The sequence below is a fragment of the Bombus pyrosoma genome, linkage group LG11 (assembly GCF_014825855.1).
Source record: "Bombus pyrosoma isolate SC7728 linkage group LG11, ASM1482585v1, whole genome shotgun sequence".
Taxonomy (NCBI): Eukaryota; Metazoa; Arthropoda; class Insecta; order Hymenoptera; family Apidae; genus Bombus; species Bombus pyrosoma.
In genome coordinates this window covers 13,209,130-13,228,268 of record NC_057780.1, presented here as the reverse complement: position 1 = coordinate 13,228,268, position 19,139 = coordinate 13,209,130, and the positions used below count along the sequence as shown (strand labels likewise).

General features: G+C 37.7%; 1 protein-coding gene across 3 annotated transcripts in view; it reads left to right on the top strand.

The window, feature by feature from the left end:
- The window catches only part of LOC122572974 (helix-loop-helix protein 11), a 147,414-nt gene that overhangs the window by 92,695 nt on the left and 35,580 nt on the right, over positions 1-19,139 (top strand). The gene's annotated exons all lie outside the window — the stretch shown is intronic.

Sequence of the window (19,139 nt, the reverse complement as noted above, 5' to 3'; positions counted from 1 at the left end):
TAATACAATTTCTACTTACTTTGCCTACTTTAAAGTAAGAAATTATTCCGTGAAATATAGAATTACGCGGTGAAACATTTACTTTTCTCGTATACAACGATGACAAGCAAATCTTTTAATAATTTCTTTGAAGTATCTAGTTACAAGTATCAATCGTTCCATAATAGAAACTTTAATAATTCTTTTAAAATAATAATCCTAATCTAATTATCATATCGATAAATTTAAACGATAATTAGGTGAAACTATGGATCTTTCACATATTATCGCAATCAAGCATAGAATGTAAAATGTTTTCTCTGCCATAAACATAACTTACTTTAATTCTAAAAATAACGTTGAACCGGTTCAAATTGATAACACGGTATATACGCGTATAACCTGATTGAAAGGTTCGCAAAGGTTCCCCTTAAACGGAATAACAATCCATAGTTCGATCAAATCGTCTATCAAATCGAATGAGTCTCTCGTTCTGCACACCGGCGAGGCAATTACACGTGGCCATTCGAAGAGATTAATAACCGTGACGGAAAATAGACTAATATCACCACGATATCGCCAAGAACAGGTAATAAAAGATACAATAAACCGGCCGTAACGGTCGATGAGATTACGTAGACACATAAAATCGTGGAAAGAAAGGTTAGGATGAGAAAATCGCGTAACCGGTTAAGAACATCGTCAGTCAAGTCAAATCAAAGATTATCGTAAATACGCTAAACGCAATTGAAACGAACGTGAACGATGTGATTATAGTTCAGGTCGTTTTCTTTTTTTAACAAACATTTTAATTTCGAGGGGAGTAGATATTTTGCAGAAAATCCTCGGATTCTATCGTCTCTCCGATATAAATATTTAGAGAAATAAATAGCGAAATGAATATTCTACGAATAAATCGATGGAACATGCAAATTTAATAACTATGGCAGGAACCGCAACACGATAAAGCTCGTATGCAAAAATAATTCGTATCTATTTCACTCGTTACGAGTTAATTCGTCGGCATAAAACTGGATTTAATTGTGTCAATCGACGCGCGCACGTGCAATCATTTGCACCGTTGAAAAGCTAAAATTTATAATTCTCCTGAGTTATCGTATTGTATTATTAGGATGAAATTCGGAATTTCGTTACAATTACGTTGCGCTCCATAGGTAGGACTGATTTTTTAATATTATTCAGCGAAACAGTGAAATATCAGAAGTGCTTTCAGGTGTGAAATCAAATGGCTTCCATTTTCATTAACGATCTAATAATCCAATAGCATACTGACACACTATTTAAATCTAGTTGCAATGTTATTCTCGCAAAAAGACGTTATCGACAACTAAAAATCTTAGACATCGCGTCAACTACAATATTACGTAAAAACTTGTCAGAAAAATTCGAGAAAACTTCGTATTTCCTCTAACATGTAGCCAATAGAGTGAAGAACTAGGGGAAAGCTGCGTACTTCTATACTATATAGAAGCACGAAGATCGCAATATGTAGTTACCCTAGAATCCTCTTTTAGATGTTAGAACTTGATATGATACTTCTTTTTGCTTTTATACCATTTTCCATCGCCTGTAAGATGAACGTTTAATGGGACAGTCGATTATCCATGACGACATCCTCGCGCAACCAGTCTGACTAAATCGAATCCAGTCGTTTTCGCGATTATTTTACAGTTTTCCTTTGCATTTCTCAAGAAGAACCGAGAACGATAGAATTTTTCTGATTTCAACGGTATGCTAATATCTTTTGCAGCGACTGTAATTCATATTCCTCGAATAAGTACGTGCACAAAAAATTTAAGATAGTAGGGGAGGTCGTTGGTGGTGGATTAATCGGTTGCGTGCACGTTGACCGATCGGTACATCGAAGACGGCGGATAAAATGGAAAATAGAAAACGAGCACTCCGTTAGAATCACGACATTAAACAATTGAATAGGCACGTGGCGTCACCTTTCTTCCTATTCCTTTGACCCGATTAATTTTCGCGATATTTCTCGCCTAATGCCGCTTTTATTTTTGTGGCTACACCTGGTAAGGGCTTCGTTTGCCGGGAAATAAATCGTCAAGAATATTAGTGAGTTTTTGATCCTCGAGATTTTACTCTTAATTACTCTGTTTTAGTAGCCTCGTGCCTGTTAACGTTAGACGTTCGTTTAAATACATATTTATATACTTGTATATTTATGTACAGTCTTGCCGATAAACATTGTACACGAGCTAAATATTTGTTGTAGTTGATAGTTCTCAATTGACGAATCACAAATTGAGATTGAAAGTAAAACTGCTAAACCATATCTGACTCTGTCCCTTCATAGTTTGAAACTCTATGAGCCACAAATTGATATTAAAGTAAAAATTCGTAGGTTACACGTCTGTAATTTCGTCATTTCATAGTTTGAATTGTTATGAATCAAGAATGATTAAAATGAAAATTCTGAAGATTTCACGATGACGTATTAAGAAGATTGGAGAAGACTAGAGGGGAAGGTTGTGACAGCATAAATAGTACTTATGCATGCATGTTGAAAATAAACAAATAAATAGAATAAATGAAAGCTTGTACATATTTGTATGTATTTCTCCAAATATATGCTCGCTTGTATATATTTTGCAAATTGCCAGGGCAAAAAACGAAATCGTGCGAGTAATCTCACAATGAGTCACTCGTTCTCAGTCCACGTGGCTCTACGTAAGAAAGTCAATGAGTTTGTTGACTCGTCGCGCCGGCAATCATTGCCAAGAAATACCCAAGCTCGCGTTGCTTTACGATTCTGAAGTCTGAAGCAGTGTTTGCGTTCCATGCAGGATATCGCGCAATCTGCACGGTGTGCACTGTAAACGATAAAACAAGTGCAGAGACTTATTGCGTTTCAAGATACATTACGTAAAATGCAGTGTCAATTCCTTTTTAATATTATGATCATTATTACCGTTCTATTTTATTACTGTTTTATTATTGTTAACGCGTTCAGTTGTTCTCTATCGGACAAACATTGCTCTCGGTTCCATAGTAAAGAGAATTGAGGGAAATAAAACGGGTTTCTTTACTTCGGCGAAACAATGTCGTTCAACCTCGTATATCCTCTAATATGCAACGGGAGTTGTTCAAACTTCGCAACGTTCCTTCGAGCTGTTGATAGGGTTAGCACAAACTACGTAAACAACAAACTGGAAGACGCGTCATGCATTTTGCTAGTTACAGAGACGTAGAGTAAATCGGGAATCGCGCGATGCAAGCGCAAAATCGCGCGTGACTCAACATGTAAATGTTGGATAGTACGGCTATTAATTTGTTACGTGTTTAACCCAAATAACCATTCCAGGATCGGTAGACGATCCGGCCGCGTATTATGGGTGCAGCTAATGCATGCGACGACTATGGATACGCCGAGTGGCGCCAATCCCCATAAGGCAAGGTCTGCTATCCCGTGACACAGTCGTAAGGATGTGTGTCGAACATCAGTGTATGGCGACGCCGAGGAAAAAGCGAGGAGAAATTTGTTATATCGAACAGCTGATACGTTTGTGTGCACGTTGCATGGTGAGAAAGTTGGTGAATGGTGCGACTCGTAACAGCGAAAAGCTGCATTTTAAAGTCGACCCCGATATCGTTGTTGCGATAGTTTCCTATTTATACGATGACGAAGGAATATAATTGTTTGGCTTTTTAATTAGAAAATGTGTATCGATGCTTTCGGAGATTTATTTGGGTTGAATTAGGAAGTTGGTTTTACAGTTTGCTGGTTTATTGAAAATAATAAAAGCATTAATATAATATAATATTAATTAAAAAATCAAACTCGGGTGACCAGTGAACGTTATTTTGTCCCGCGCCATTGTGACGAAGTAGGGTGAAACGAAAGAATGGAATTGAAATTGTTCAGAGGAAGAATTCGATACGAGACTCGTAAAACAGTATTAAACGCGTGGTACGCATTCTGCGTATTCGCGTATCGATAAGATATCAGCGTCTAGGGCGATGAAACTCGAGAACATGCATATGCCACGGTCTGATATGCGTACGATAAAGATTTCTCCTATCTTACTACCTGGAATTCGTAGTAGACAGAAGGGAGAAACATGAAGAGAAAATAAGAGATGAATTAAGATCCTCTTGTAAATAGCGTACGTCTGCGACGTTGTGCGTTGCAGACACATTGCTCAAGCATATTTCAATAATAATTTGGAAAAATCAAAATTCCGGCTTATCCGTATTTTGAATAAATTCGTAGTCTGTATAAAGAAATTTACGTGAAAATTGATAAATAATTGCAAGTGCTTTGCACACGATTTCGTAATGATGCTCGATGCAGCTGTTTTCTCAAGATTACTGTTAGTATTGCTGCTTGATATTACACAGTAGAAAAAGTTCTTGTGTCTTTTTAGGCAACAAACTTTATTGTCCCTTTCGCTACTATGAGAGGCTATAATGAGTCGAGGCGATTTTTATACATTACGAGCAGCTGTAGTCGCTGATCACGAATCTTTGTACTTACATTGTAGATGATTATGGTCGTAAAATATTTACAACGCTTACATTTCTCTTTTCTTAGATAATATATATGAAAAATGATAAAAGAAACGAATTATGATATCAATGTCGTATTTGTGACGTAGAATTGTGTTCTTATGTTAGTTTAATATACTTGTACAGAGTGAAATTTTTTTACGTATATCCAAGAAACTTTATAATTTGTGCAGTTGAGGGAAGATTGTGTTACAAAACGAAGGAAGGTGATTTCTTGTGTATAAATAAATAAAAATTGTAGAATAATTTTTGATACGAAGTTTCGTTCTCGAGAACATCGAGCTTGAAGCTTTTATAAATTATTTTTATAGGTGTAAATGATGGAATCTGGATTAAACACAAATGAATAATTTGCTGGAGGTTATTCTACGTGTAAAAATAAGTAAAAGATGTAGAATAAGATTTTTTCATTTGATGCCTTGTTTTAAAAAAAAAATCGAATTTAAAACTTGTCGAGTATGCATAGAAACTGGAGTTTCTCGTATGTAAATGAAATTTTGTATCAAAAATTATCAATCTACATCTTCCACTCGCTTTTGCTTTAAGCTACAATCTTTTTTATGCTCTGTATAAATATGACATACTAACTATGTCCATTCTACTGGATATAATCTGTATTAAGATTTTATACAGAGAAGACGCGTAGCAAATGTCTATGATCACATTACTAAAATAAACGGAGATAAGATTACAGTTAGATTAGAACTTTTAGTTCTGGGAAAGATAATATGGACGTGCATAGAACATCGTAATAACAAATAGCGAACAGGCAATAGTCAAATAATAATTGTAATTTATCGTTTAATTTATTATAATCGCGATGAATTTTGGCAATAATAAACGATAACAAAATTTCGGATAATCATATATATGACATTATTAATAAAAATCGGATGAAATGGCACCTAAATGGCAATCTAACTCTATGTAAACCATAAACAAAAGATAAGAATTAGGTTTGTGTTAGGCATTATTTTATTTAGCAGCCATGAGAAGGCGGCCTGCAACCGATACTAACGCATACGACGTCACGGATGCATAATTACAGGTAGAATTCACTGTAGTGGTGCCTATAGTTTTTTCAAATATCTCGGAAATTAAGACTGGACGGCGCTTAGATGTATAGGAAAAAGTTGTTCAGAATTATGCCCCTGATAACATATTAAAAAATCATTGAAATTCAAGATGACGTCAACTCTCTAGATATAATTTTAACGATAATCGTCGATTATGAATTTTTGAATCTTTATAAATGAAACGCAATAAATACGTATTTTACGGGAATTGAACATTAATAATAACTTGTATTTTTTTTTCTTTTCTAATTTTATTTACTCTTGCATGGTATGCATTTCTATGAATTTTGATCGGCAAATTTTCCGTCAATGAATAAAATTTCGCAATCTATTAACGAAAATCAACGCGAATGAAGAGAAATTAGAAGGACAAAAGAGATATCGCTGAACGCGGGAATAAGTGAGGTTAGGAACGCAGACTCGTAACAATGCGTGGCAGCTGCGCATAGACGCGTCGCATTGTTACGTCACCGCGATATCTCAATTGTCTCTAGAATGGCTATATTATTTATATACACGGGTTTATGTACCTGCTCATTTGGCATTGTTCTCTTCCGCGGCTACTTCACCTCCTTCTAGTGGAGGCAAATTTTTAAGTAGTATCTATATGTATGCACATAGTTGAAAACAAATTGAAAACAAATTCCCTGAAAAAGAGAAGTCCTCCAATTAAAACGTATCTACCTCTTCCGATTATCACATCCAAAAGAACGAAGAAAGAAAAGCAAGAAACAAAAGCTTAACCCAATTTTCTTGTTCATTTTTCATCGTCGGCCATTCCATCGCTCTTATCGATCATCCGCTTCCTCCTCTCTACACAATTCCTTCGCTGGACCACCTCTGGACTCCGTTCCCCGTAATCGTTTTGTTCCTCTTATTACTTTTCCTCCTCTTCTTCTCCTCGTTCTTCTACTCGGTTCTTCTTTTTCTTCGGGCCACGTAGGCCTTCTCGTTGCATTCCACAGGCAGAGCGAGTGGAAGGACCTCGCCAAGGTAAGCGGGTCCGTCGTTCTTGAATGCTGCTGTTTCAGACGTTGCAACCGCGACACTAACACTATCCTACACGTGTATATGTTAGTTATACGCGTGATCTTTCCTTTTTTTTCTCTTTTTTTTTATTAGTTTTTTCCTTTCTTTGGGAGCGTAGTACATGGCACGCATGTTTCCCCCATTGACGTTCACCGCTGCGATATGGTGCACCTGCCGTGTACTCTGGCCACCTTTCGATTTTCACAGCCATCGTTATACGCGTCGCTGGTGGTCCCCGTAAATTTTGGTTCTCGAGAAGATGGAAATTTAAGGGCCTAATTCGAATCTTTTCTACATCGTGGTTTCTTCATTATGGTCTTTCAGAGATGTCGTATTAGACGGAGGATAGATTGTTGAGGACTTTGCAACACTTTGTTCAAGAAAGTTAGTAAAAAGTAGTAAAATTTAAATATATCGAATAAACTTTTCTTTTTACATCTTCAATTATTCTTTGCGGTTTATCGATACGGGCATTAGGTATATTTCATAAAAGCGAATTTAAGAGCTGTCTATATTTTAATATTATCTACGGAAATTTCGTCAGAAATAAACAATATAATGTCTAAATACTTTTAAGAGATAATGTACACGGACATCTTGTGAATTTTAGCACCTTTTTACGGTTCCCTCGGCAAACACTTTTCCCTGAGTCTTCGAATATCGAGGACAGTTCCGTTTACCGTCTCTTGTTCGTTTCACTTAACGCCATGAGTACTTCTCGCGCGTTTAGCACAAGATAGAAGAGCGAACGGCTAAGCGTTAATGAGACACCTGCGGACCAATAACGGAGAAAGAGGAGAATCGCGAAAGCCGTGTCGTGCCTTCATTCTCCACGGAATAGCTCATGAATCCGTGGAACTTCCGCGACTATATGCATTGCAAATTCCTCCGGTTTCCTCGGTCAACGTCGATCGACGTTCCAGGAAAAAAGGAAGGAGCCAACGACCGTCCCTCAACGAAGATTTCTACTTTTAAACACAGCATTGGCTATATTGTGAATCTTTTATTCTGGATAAATTAAACAACAACAATTAAATATTAGGTTTAGGTTCGAAAAATTCGTAACGAAAATTAAGAAAGATTTAACCACGATAAGACTATTTATCTCTAACTTCAGCTATCTATTCGTAAAAAGTTATCCGTTTTTTCAATTGTGAATTCTTTGGAGCAACTTTCACAGCTTTTTAGTGTATTTCATATCGTGTCTATGTCTTTCGAATAGGTTTTGAAAAGCTACGAACAATAACGTCGAGGATTTTATCCAGATAATACAGGTAACTATATCGTATCATCGACAATTCGATTTGCCAATCACGAATCTCGCCAACCAATAAAAGCATTGAAACAAGATTGAAGTGCGAAAACATCGATCTCTAACCCGCTGCTGTTCGAATAATACGTTTAACGTGCGGGTGGAAGCCAATGAAACGGAAGTCAACAAATGGAAACAACGTGGGCGTGAAAGTTGGAAAGGTCGACTAGGTTCGATCATCCATCAATTTGATCGTGGAAACTAATGCAGGTTTATCGGCAATTCCGGTTACGTCGTTTCCCGAAACGTCGCGTCCCTTTGCGGTGAAGGGCCGTAAGTCGAGCATAAATCAACCCTCGTTGGCAAACCCAAACACACCTCGTCTCCTTCGTCTCGAGATCGAGAGCTGCCCGTAACGCGACGTTCGAACGTTTCTCACGACACGCCGGCATATCGAATTTCCACGATTTATCGTCCAATTAATCCTCCAATAACAATGTACCCAGGTAGGAAAAATCGTTCAGTTTTTAAAAAGTAAGAGAGAGCCTCTTTTCTTTACAAATAGATACAGAATATTCTTTGCTATTTGCTATAACGTAGCAACAATGAAAATGGAATTTTTTCCTAGGACGAATATATTAAATTTTCTTTTCTAAATTTCAATATTCAACATTAATTAATGTAATCAATATTATACATGGTGAAATGTATGATTCTTCAGTCAAATCATTCTTAACCGTCGCAGCAAATTTTTCGAACAACTTAATATTTACGAGCCGGTAATAATGCTCTTGCAACATTGTAGAACAATATTGGGCGTGGTTGATTTGATATCGTTCAAGTGCATCATCCTGCCTCAAGAGGGAAACGAAAGATAGTTTTATTGCTGACTGGAAGAAAAATAATTTTAACGACCGGTACACGGTACATATCTGAGAATCACCAGTTTGTTTACGCGAACCTAACGTTCCTTAAGACGGTCGAGGAGAAACCGATTAACTGTCGACATATTTCACGTGAAACGGGAACTGTCGCGACGCGAGTGCCGCTAGAAAGCGCACAGGAAGTTGTTAAGCTCTAGCTTGGGGCGGCTGTTAATTAAAATAAGTGCGATACAATGTTTTCTGTCCACCTACGGTACTGCAACTACTACTTGACGTCAGATCATCAAACCTGTAGATTTCAATGAGTATAAGAGTCGTTATCGTTGTTTTAAAAAATTCTGTGGTTCACTTTAAATATTTTATATAAATACAAAATTTTAGTTAAATATATAAAAGTTTAGTTAAATCAGTTTATGTAAGTTTAATAGGACTCTCGTGCGCGCACAATTTACAAACCGATAATATCAGTGAATTTATAAGTTACAAATTACAAGTTGTAGTAGAATAATTAACACGTATTTGCTAAAATTTATTTCATTTTATATCATTTGTTATCAACTTTTTTTTTATTGTTGTGTGAAAGAAGTTATTAATACTAATAACTTGTGCAATATCATTAATTTCTACGTATCTTCTAGCTAAGATCTATGCAGATAAGCTAACTCCTCAATAGAATGTTTTTTTTTCTGTGGGCTTCAAGAAGTTGCATGTAAATTAGCACAATGCAAAAGAGATACGTCCATTAGTTGGCTGGAACACTATAGAAAGATAAAATCGAGGATTCTCTCAAGAATGTAGTTTAGTCAAGCAATGATGTGCAATTATGAAAAACGATGGTTCTTTTCTCGTTTCTTTTCCTAATCTGTTATAATTCTACGATCTAAAAATCTAATCTATCGTCCAGAAATGATCGACGACGATCGTTTTTGTTACGAATATCTCAATCCTGTACGTAATTTTGCACTGAGAGGCTCTGAACGTCGAAATCCCCTCGCTAGGTCATTCACGAGCTCTGAATCGAATGGGAGTAGGTCAACGTGTCTGGATCTGGACAAGCTCGTCGGATAATCACGGCGGGAGTATCAACGTCGCAAAACTTTCTTGTCTGTATTAAGGGGGAGGGGGAGGGAACAATGTTCGCCACCGCCAATTAGCAGCTAAATATAGGTGACAGTAAGAAGAAAGAGCAAGAACTCGAGCAGCAAAGCGACACGTTATGCGATATACGGAGGAGCCTCTTCGTTAATTGGCAATGCTGTGCAAGAGAACATCGTAAATGAGTTATCTGCTAATTATGAAATCCCGACACAGCGTGAAATGGTTGGAGAAGTTTGAGAAAATTTACCGAATGACCAGAAACTATTGAAAGGTAAATAAATATGAGGTATAATTAGGAGTTGTACACAGGGGTGAAATACCATTACCATATCGATACATAGTACAAAAAAGTATTAACCTACTTGTACCGGAGAACCACTAGTTTGCAAATATTTTAACTTCAATTTATCAAACTTAATTAACGTAGGAAAGACAAGGAAAAACGCGAAGCGATATTCTGTGTATAATGCGTTTACGTCGTATTTGTCTTTCATGCGTTAAATTTGACGAATTAAAGCTAGGATATCTGCTGCGCTAATGGCTTCTTTTTTGTAGAGAACGACCAGCTGGATCGACCAATGTTGTACAAAAGATACGAGGTATTAAAAGATCAAAATGTACTCATCTGATCAGGCTCCTTAAAATACAATAAATTTCAGTTGAAACGTTTTTTGATAAAGTCAATAGATTGCAAATTATTTCATCTGGTAGTTTTTATTGACTTACCCTGTATAGTCCCTCGAACGTAATCACATTATTACATCAAAATAATTCACATTTTAATCTCTTCATCGTTGAATATTCTAGACCTAAACGTTTCCTACAAATCACACATAATTTTCGATAATTATGGTCGTAATATTCCTTACAGATAATTGCATATATATTTCATGTAAAATTATTTAACTCGTTCCTTCGATAGTTAGTTGACCGCAGATGACTTAACCTGTTCCCGTTGCATTCCCAGTGACGCAATACCAACATGTCTGCCTCACGTGGACGCAAAAGCATAGCCGCGCGTTTGTCGTGCGCATTGCAAATACTTTTTTTTTCTCCATGTAGTCGAAGCATTTACCAGGGATGTGCCTACGGTAAGAACGTGGAATTCCAGCGGAGTGTTGCACGGGTCATGCTCGCGCGAGCGCTAAGAATCGAGCTGGTTCGTTCACTGGTTATATAGTTATACGGTTGCCTTCGCGTAACTTTTGCACAACGCAGCCGCGTTTTATTTACGCTCGATCTGGCATCACGCTGAAAATACTCGTCGCATTTTCCATCGAATCGTTCGGAAGCATCGAGCGATTCTATAAATTGAAATGAAAATTGAATTGAAAGAATCTATTAAAACAATAAATAAATCAATAAACTTGAAGACCTCTGACATCTATAATATAATAATTCATGTTCACTGGTATATCGAGGGGAAAAGAGAGGCGTGCAACTAATAAATAACAGCGAGACGATGCATGGAACGAAACGACGTTGCGTAAGAGGACGTTCTCGAAGAGAAATTTGTTAATGCTATTTATTACGATTGCAATTGTATAGGTAATCGTGAATGAATGCAACAACGGGGATAGGAGCTGCGCAAAAACTGATCACGCGAGAACAGATTGCAAAGCCAGTTGCGTTACTTATGGCGCCTGTAAATTACGGGTCTGAGTGGAGAGAGAAAGAGAGAGGAGCCAGTATTGCCTCTCGCCACACCTCTCCTCTGTCGTGTTATTGCTCTTTTTCTCTTTACATAAATATTGTGATGCCTGCTCATGATGGAGCAAACGTTGAATTAACAAAGGGAATTCCGTCACGTTGATTGTAAAAAAGAAAAAAAAGGAAGAAGCGAAAGAATCGTGTGCACATCGTATGTACGTTGAAAATAAAACTGAACGTTATGCAACGAGAGTACAGAAACGTTGTTGATGAAGAGGGTGATGTCACGACGATGGAATTCCATTCAATACGCGTGAAATACTTCTTTTTGTAATAAGATCATATTTGCGAATCCATAAAGTATGTTCTGTTTATTGAATTTTTCTACGTTGTTAATTTTTATCTATATTTGCGTTATATTTGTAGATTTACATATAGATTTATTAAATTTGTATTTATATCATCTATAAGAGAATTTACTCAAGTACAATCTAAATTTATATTAATTTGACAAAAAGGGAAAAATATTGAACCAAAGTGGCAATTTCTCAAAAGTTTCGTATCATTTTTATCTCTTCGAGGGTTTAGGAAAACGGCTGGAAATATTGTACTAGTTTTACACATATTCGACAAGAGAGGACAAAATGTTAGCTTCATAGAATTTCTTGGATACTGACGTCAGATGTCGCAATGCCATCGATAATCCTGTGTGTTTCATAACAATCTCATTGTAATTGTGGATAATCATGAAGATGTTTCAGCGACTTTCTTCTGAACGGAGGCTGTGGTAGCTGTTCTCGTCAGTAATTGAAACAATTAGACCGACACTTTGTTTCACCGGCCATGTAATTTTCGTTCTGCCGACGCTGTCTACAAAGTTGTTCCCGCGCTCAGGTCCAATGGTGCGTGTCTTGCTGATAGATAGGTCGACCTTAGAAGCGAAATAAAAAGAAGATCTTAAAAAAGATATAAGTCAACCATGCTATTCCCATGGTAAAATTACAGTAGAACCTGGATTATCCGAGACGATATGGACCAGGCCTAACGCGGCTAATACGGAAACGTCTATTAGCGTGCATAAATCGTAGAATAAAATCGTAGAAAAATGTTGACAATGCAATATTGCGCGTATGCTGTGTAATTAATTAACATCTAGAAGTAATTAATTATTTAATCGGTTGAAGGCTTGATTAACTGCTTTCACAATATCTGACTATGTTTACACTTTCCTACTTTTCATGTAAAAATTTCAGCGAAAATGTAGTTGTGGCACGGTTGAAAGCACCTCGGATAATGCGGAACTTCGATTAAACGGTACTCGGATAACCGAGACTGTACTGTATTCAAAATATAGAAAGTACAGAGAACATATATCATTCTATACTCTTCGTTCATCTTACGATTCAAAGGAACAGCAATCCATCAAAGAAAAAGGAACTTTTCCCAAATGAAATATTCGATTGCAAAGTAAATATTCGTTTCGCTTGAAATATACTCGCATACTCTGGAAGCATGTCCATCTCGTGCGCATAATACTCCCTCGAAAGCTTACCTCGCTCGTTCGGCTCTATCGGCTTTTCAGATCCGCATACCTCTCCCGTGAACCTTGAGTATTCTGTTTGCAACACCTCACACCGTTTCTACCTGTCTTTCTTTCTTTCTTTCTTTCTTTCATTCTTTTCTTGCTTTCTGTTCCCTGTCTACGATTGCCCGGCACCCGGCACCCATCTAGCCTATGCTTTGTCTATTTATCTCCCCTATTCATAGCCACGATCTCTCTCGATGAATCTGCGCCGTTGTGCGGCATACCGCGTCGCTCCCGTTTCTTTGCAGGCTCGTTGCCGGTTTCCAGGCCACGGCTTTCCACAGTATTTTCTATTCTTCAGATACGATAAAGCCAAAGCTTCGTATAGTTGTACAATTTTTAGGGAATCGATTTAACACGTTGACCGTCGATGACGCCACATCGGTGTCACGCGCAAATGGGTTTTCTATGACGTCGGAAACGCTGACGATTTTTATTAACGATACGTACGTTCAGCGACAATGAGAGGTGACTTTGGCTCAGAACTGCGGTGCTTCGAATTTTCGTATTTCAATCTTATACTCTTTTTAACAGGTTTAGATGATGTTGAAAAGTACAGTTGGATAGTTTCGCTTCTGAAAATCTCAATCATCGTTAATATTCGAACGGACGAATTATCGTTGCAAGTGGAGATCTACTCGTAGCTATTTCCTGGAAAAGCTTGCCGGTTCACCTTGTGTGGAATAATGATCGGTTACGATTGCCGCAAACGTACTTGACAAGAATGCAGTTTCACTCGCGACGGCCGCTGTTTTTCCGCTGCCATCGACCGCGACCAATGGCGGTTTAAGATGTCGGCGAAAGGATTTCTATTTCCATGGAATTACGTTGTCCGCAAGATTTATTGCGCCGTTTGCTCTTCTACGACGATTTCGCCCGTCAGGAATATCGTTCCCCGTCGTTCTCTTTGCAATATTACATTCTTCTATATCCTTGCTCACATAAACCAGTGATAAATCGTTACTCGAGATCTATTTTCTGATATAGTGCATCTGATTGAGTTATTAATAACAGAAGAAGATTCTTTCTATTAATATGTATTTGAAAACTAATAAGTTCGTATGTAAGTTAGTGATAGTGTAGACGAATATAATTAGCCCTTTAACGAAAACCTTATTTCACTTATAATCTTATTAGGCATCATTTATTATTTATATGTTCTTCTATTATTTGTTATGCATTCGTGTCAACCATCGTAATAATTTCTTAGCAACTAACAGATCATTAACCAGAAAACTATATTTACTATCTATGGGAAAGGTTGGTTTGAAAAATTATAGCAATCGTGATATTTAATTAAAATTCTTTAAAGTAATCTTCTCAATAACGAAGAAGAAGAATTTTCATATATTCATATTCATTAATATTCATATATGTTTATTGGACGGTGTAAAGATCGAATGCGACGATCGAAATTATCTCAATTATCGTAACCTTGTAATCTGTAATATTCTGAAAGAACGAAACTTTCGCAAGGACGATTATGAAAAACAAAAGGCCAACTAGTTCTCCTTCTCGTATATACGCAAAGAAACACCAAGGACGATGTCTTTGATCTTTTCGTTTAATGTGCATAAATCTACAAGCTGATCATTCGAAAGCGTACTTATTCACCTGCATGCACGGCAGTATTAATCAATTATTATTAAGCAACGCGCTTCAGGAAACTCGGACATAATTTTCTTTCCTTGTGCTAGCGAAGGATACTATTAAATGTGTTTTATGCACTGGTGAGGATTGAAATGTTTTTATTACATTCACTCGATAAGTATTCAAAGACGTCTTTTAATCATTTCTATGGTTGACGAACCTATTCACAGAGGATTGTCAAAACACAGGCTGTTCAACCTAAGAGAAACCTTCCGTATTCCTATCGAGTCAAGTTCGTGATTAGATTCGTTGGATATCGTGACCTCGATGCATTTGTAGATTCCAACGTACACGCTGGATGACATTGATTAACGGCTATCGCCGTTTCCGACCTTTTCCTCCTTTGGGATCCTACCGAGAGTGTAATGCACTCGGTATTTTTCTCTACTTGAAAACTGGTATGGCCTCGACTTTGTCAAGGTCGATTTATTTATACTCGAAACACGCGTGTGTCACGAGTCTAGGAACGTCGACTAGAAATTGTACGAATCACGATTTTTAATTGCAACGTTGCAAAAATCCAATTTACTTTGTCATGTCTTCTTCCATTTTCAGCCGATGCAAAGATAATCTTTAAAACGAACCTCTCATCGTTTGATCAGATAATGAAGTTTAAGCAAATTCTGTTGCCACGCAAAACAGGCAATATGTATTTTGTTAGATAAAATGTTAATTCGACGAAAATACGTTTTATTGAAATTTTACTGAAATTTCCCTGTGAAGTTTTTAAACATGCTAATATTCGCATATATGCTTATCGCTATAGGTATTAATAGAAGACTTTTAATAAAACTAGTATTTATCGTCGATTATAAACTGTAAACTTCGTTTGTTTATTGGTAAAATCCATGTTCCATATTTGGATCAAACATTATCTTGAAAATGATCAACCTGTGTTAACCTCTGCGATCTTCAACGAATTCAAACTGCGACTACTCTCGCAGGCAGAGTTGATTCATGGACTTCCATGGCTCTTGGCGTTCTTTCACGTTCTTTCACGATCTATTCATAGATCGTCGCTTCTTCCTCGTTCGCCATTCGCGAACCAGCGCACCAACACCGTACCTCTTCTCGGTTGTTGCTCGTTTCCTACTGTTTTCTCGTTTCCGCGATACCAACCGATAATCTTTGCCTGGTATCGACAAGAAAGCGATAGCACGCGCTACGAGGGGGACGTGTAGCGTCTCTCGTCGATCGATTCAGCGAATTGCTCGACGAAGCGTAAACCCTAAGCGGCCATTACGGCAGAACAGGATGAAAAGCCTCGCCAGAGTCGACTACTTTACTATCGTCGAACGACAACAGAGAGAAATTCAGAGAGAGAGTGTCCATTAGTGATAGCCTCAAGTGCATAACGACATTGACCAAATAGACAACTGTCTGGATACTTTCGTCGACTATTGGGAATCTAAGGTTTTAGGAATTTGAAAATCTACAAATTTAACGATTTAAAAACACAGAAAGTAGACAATTTGGAAATTTGAAATTTTGAGAAATCTTCAAGTACCGGCCATTTCGAGATTGGAAACCATTACGACAGAGTTTGTGAATATCGAACGCTTGGCAAATACCTACAGTATATCTTCCAGACAATATTCGATCCCTGTGTAGCGAACCTTGGTCGTAGGATTTGATTCAGATTTGCAAGTAAATGTATACCTATGTATTAAATGTGACCCCATCACCTGGCATTCCTTAGGGCACTCGTTACTACCATCGTCGCTGCTTTGGTCACTGGAGTAAGCCGAAAGGTCATTGACTTTTGACACGCTGAGCTTTCGCGTCCAAACGTTTCGCAATTTATCGTTCGACTAATGCGGACCACCGTTCATGATGATTACGTTTTGCGCGAATTTCACGCTGATAGTTGTAAGTGTTCCTTTGTACATGTACACGTGTGATGAGTTTATGTGGTGAGCGAAGGAAGTGGTTGCTTCGAGAGGTTTGATTTTAATTGTTGGGAGTCGTTTAAGCAGGCGCGGTCCTACGAGAGGAAAGTTCATTCTGGTAATGGAGTTTCCTATTATTTGTAGCTAAAAGAATATTTATGTGTGTAACGTTCTATCGCGTAGTTTATATGTATATCAGTTATTTATACCTGTTAGCAAGATTTGTATAATTTGTAAATGCGAAAATTTATATTCTAAAAATTATTTATATAACGTTATTATTTTCATCTAACAATGATTTCATACCGATTAAACTTGCACTAAAATAAAACTTATCCACTTTTTGATTCTACTGAAAATGAAACGTTGAGTCATGCAAAAGATTGTAGTAAATTTGGGAACAGATAGATATTTAATTTTGGAAAATAGAACTTCCAGGATGATTATACACGGTGTATGTCGCGGGAAAGTCAGTTCGTAAATAGTCATAGCCGCTTTATTGCGATCGAGAGAATAGGAAGTAGATTACTACCGCTATTACTTCGCTGTCACGAACTTCCTACGTCTTGCATACTTGGTCTCGCTGATTATGGAACCGCGTAGGATTTTATGGAATATAACGCTTAAACATAAAGATTTCGATCATTTCTCTGGGTGAAGTTAATATATCATTGAGATAGATACGTTCCTGATCGTTTGATTTGTATCGCGTTTTAAACGTGATTTAGTAATTCCGTGTATAACAGTTGGTAACGTATTGCTCGACATAATTGGGGAATTACGTTTCTGGGTAGTTCGGACTGCTAAATTCACTGTTGCAATTCGATAAGATACGCATCCACTACAGTAATAGTTTCATTAGACGCCATCCATTTCCTTGAACTATCAAGAAATTAATGAAGATATGATTAACACGAGTAAATGAAATAATATGATAGGCCTACTTTTTTGATTTTCTAACATAGCTGCAGCTACTCTATTTCTATCTTCCGAAAATTAAATTTAACCTTCCAAAGCACCCAACATAGGCATCTAAAGTCTTCACCTCCTAAGATTCAAATCCAGCATAAATCACCTAAGCTTAATATAGCTGTCTAAGATGTCTATCTTCCATAAATCGAAGCTAACCTTAATCTTAAACACAATTTCTTGGATAATTAAAAATCCCTTTTTCTGCCCAATAATAAAAACTGCCGTCCTAAATTCTAAGTTGAAAATCCCACACTAGATAATCAATCGCCAGCGTGAAGCATCTCGAAACCGTGGATCGACGCATGTTAGGTTCTCCAAGTCCCTGGCGTCCCGTTAGCACGGCGTTTAGTACGATGCAGAGATGGTAGAAGACGGAGTAGCGTACACGGGAGAGATCGACGTTCACTCCGCCTCCTCCTCGTATCTCTGGTTCACCGGTGGTCGCAAACAGGATTGTGTGTACCTACTACAGGATTTCTAGCACGGTCGTTCTAATTACAGGTAAAATCAGGAAGCGGAAGGTTAGTGGTACTGGGGCCCGATGAATCATTCGATCGATCGCCGATAATGAGTTTCGTCATGGGCGTACTTTATTCGTGCCACCCACGTGGCACGGACGCGAAACACGTGAAAGAGTGGCGTCAGTTGGTGTCTGGTGGTACCAGGCAACGTTGTTACTCTCTTGCATACTGCGTCTCATTCCTCTTTGCTCGTTCAATCGGATGCGTCACAGGAAGCCGAACGCCTGACTGACTGGCCGACCGGCTGATGCTCCTAACCTATCGTACGGTCAATTCGTTTTATTCTACTCATTTATCGCGTTAGCCAATTGGCGTACTTTGCCGACCCGTCTGATGCTTCGTGCTTCGTTGCTATGTATTTGAAGAGTACCAGAGAAAGGAAAAACATTTGATGAGGCACTCTTCCAGCCTTTTTATACACCAGCAATTTCACAATTTTGGTTTCGCGTTGGCTGCACCAACGATGGTCAGAACACTCGCCTTAGTCGATAAAAAGCCGTTTTCCATCGATTCTTCATCATGCGGAGCTTGAAATACGTGGAATTTAGTACGGTGTTTTAGGTAGAGTTGAAAAATTGAAATGATAGGTTATGGGAGTTTGATAATGGTGTGCGCTTATGAATAGCTATATTTCTTGGCTAAGGCAATGTATTTGAATCAAATAAGGAAGTAAATGTGTTTGCCTTTTGAAAAGATACGTATGAGCTTGACTGGTAGATCAACCATTAGCTGGTATCGTTGATCGTTATTGATTCTCCTGTGTAGGTGTATAAACTTTCAAACGTAGCATTCAAATTGAAAAATGTGTAAGTACATAGTATGAAAAGTTCTAAATAATCGTTTGATATATTTAAAACGATCCTTTATCCGGTTGCATTCAAGGTTACCGATTATCTGCTCTCGAGTGTATGCGTCATCACGGCGATACCCACGAAGTGGAGGACAGCGCTCACGAATGTCCCGTAAAGTAAAGAAGAGAAGCATTTCGAATCGTTCGAGAACACGG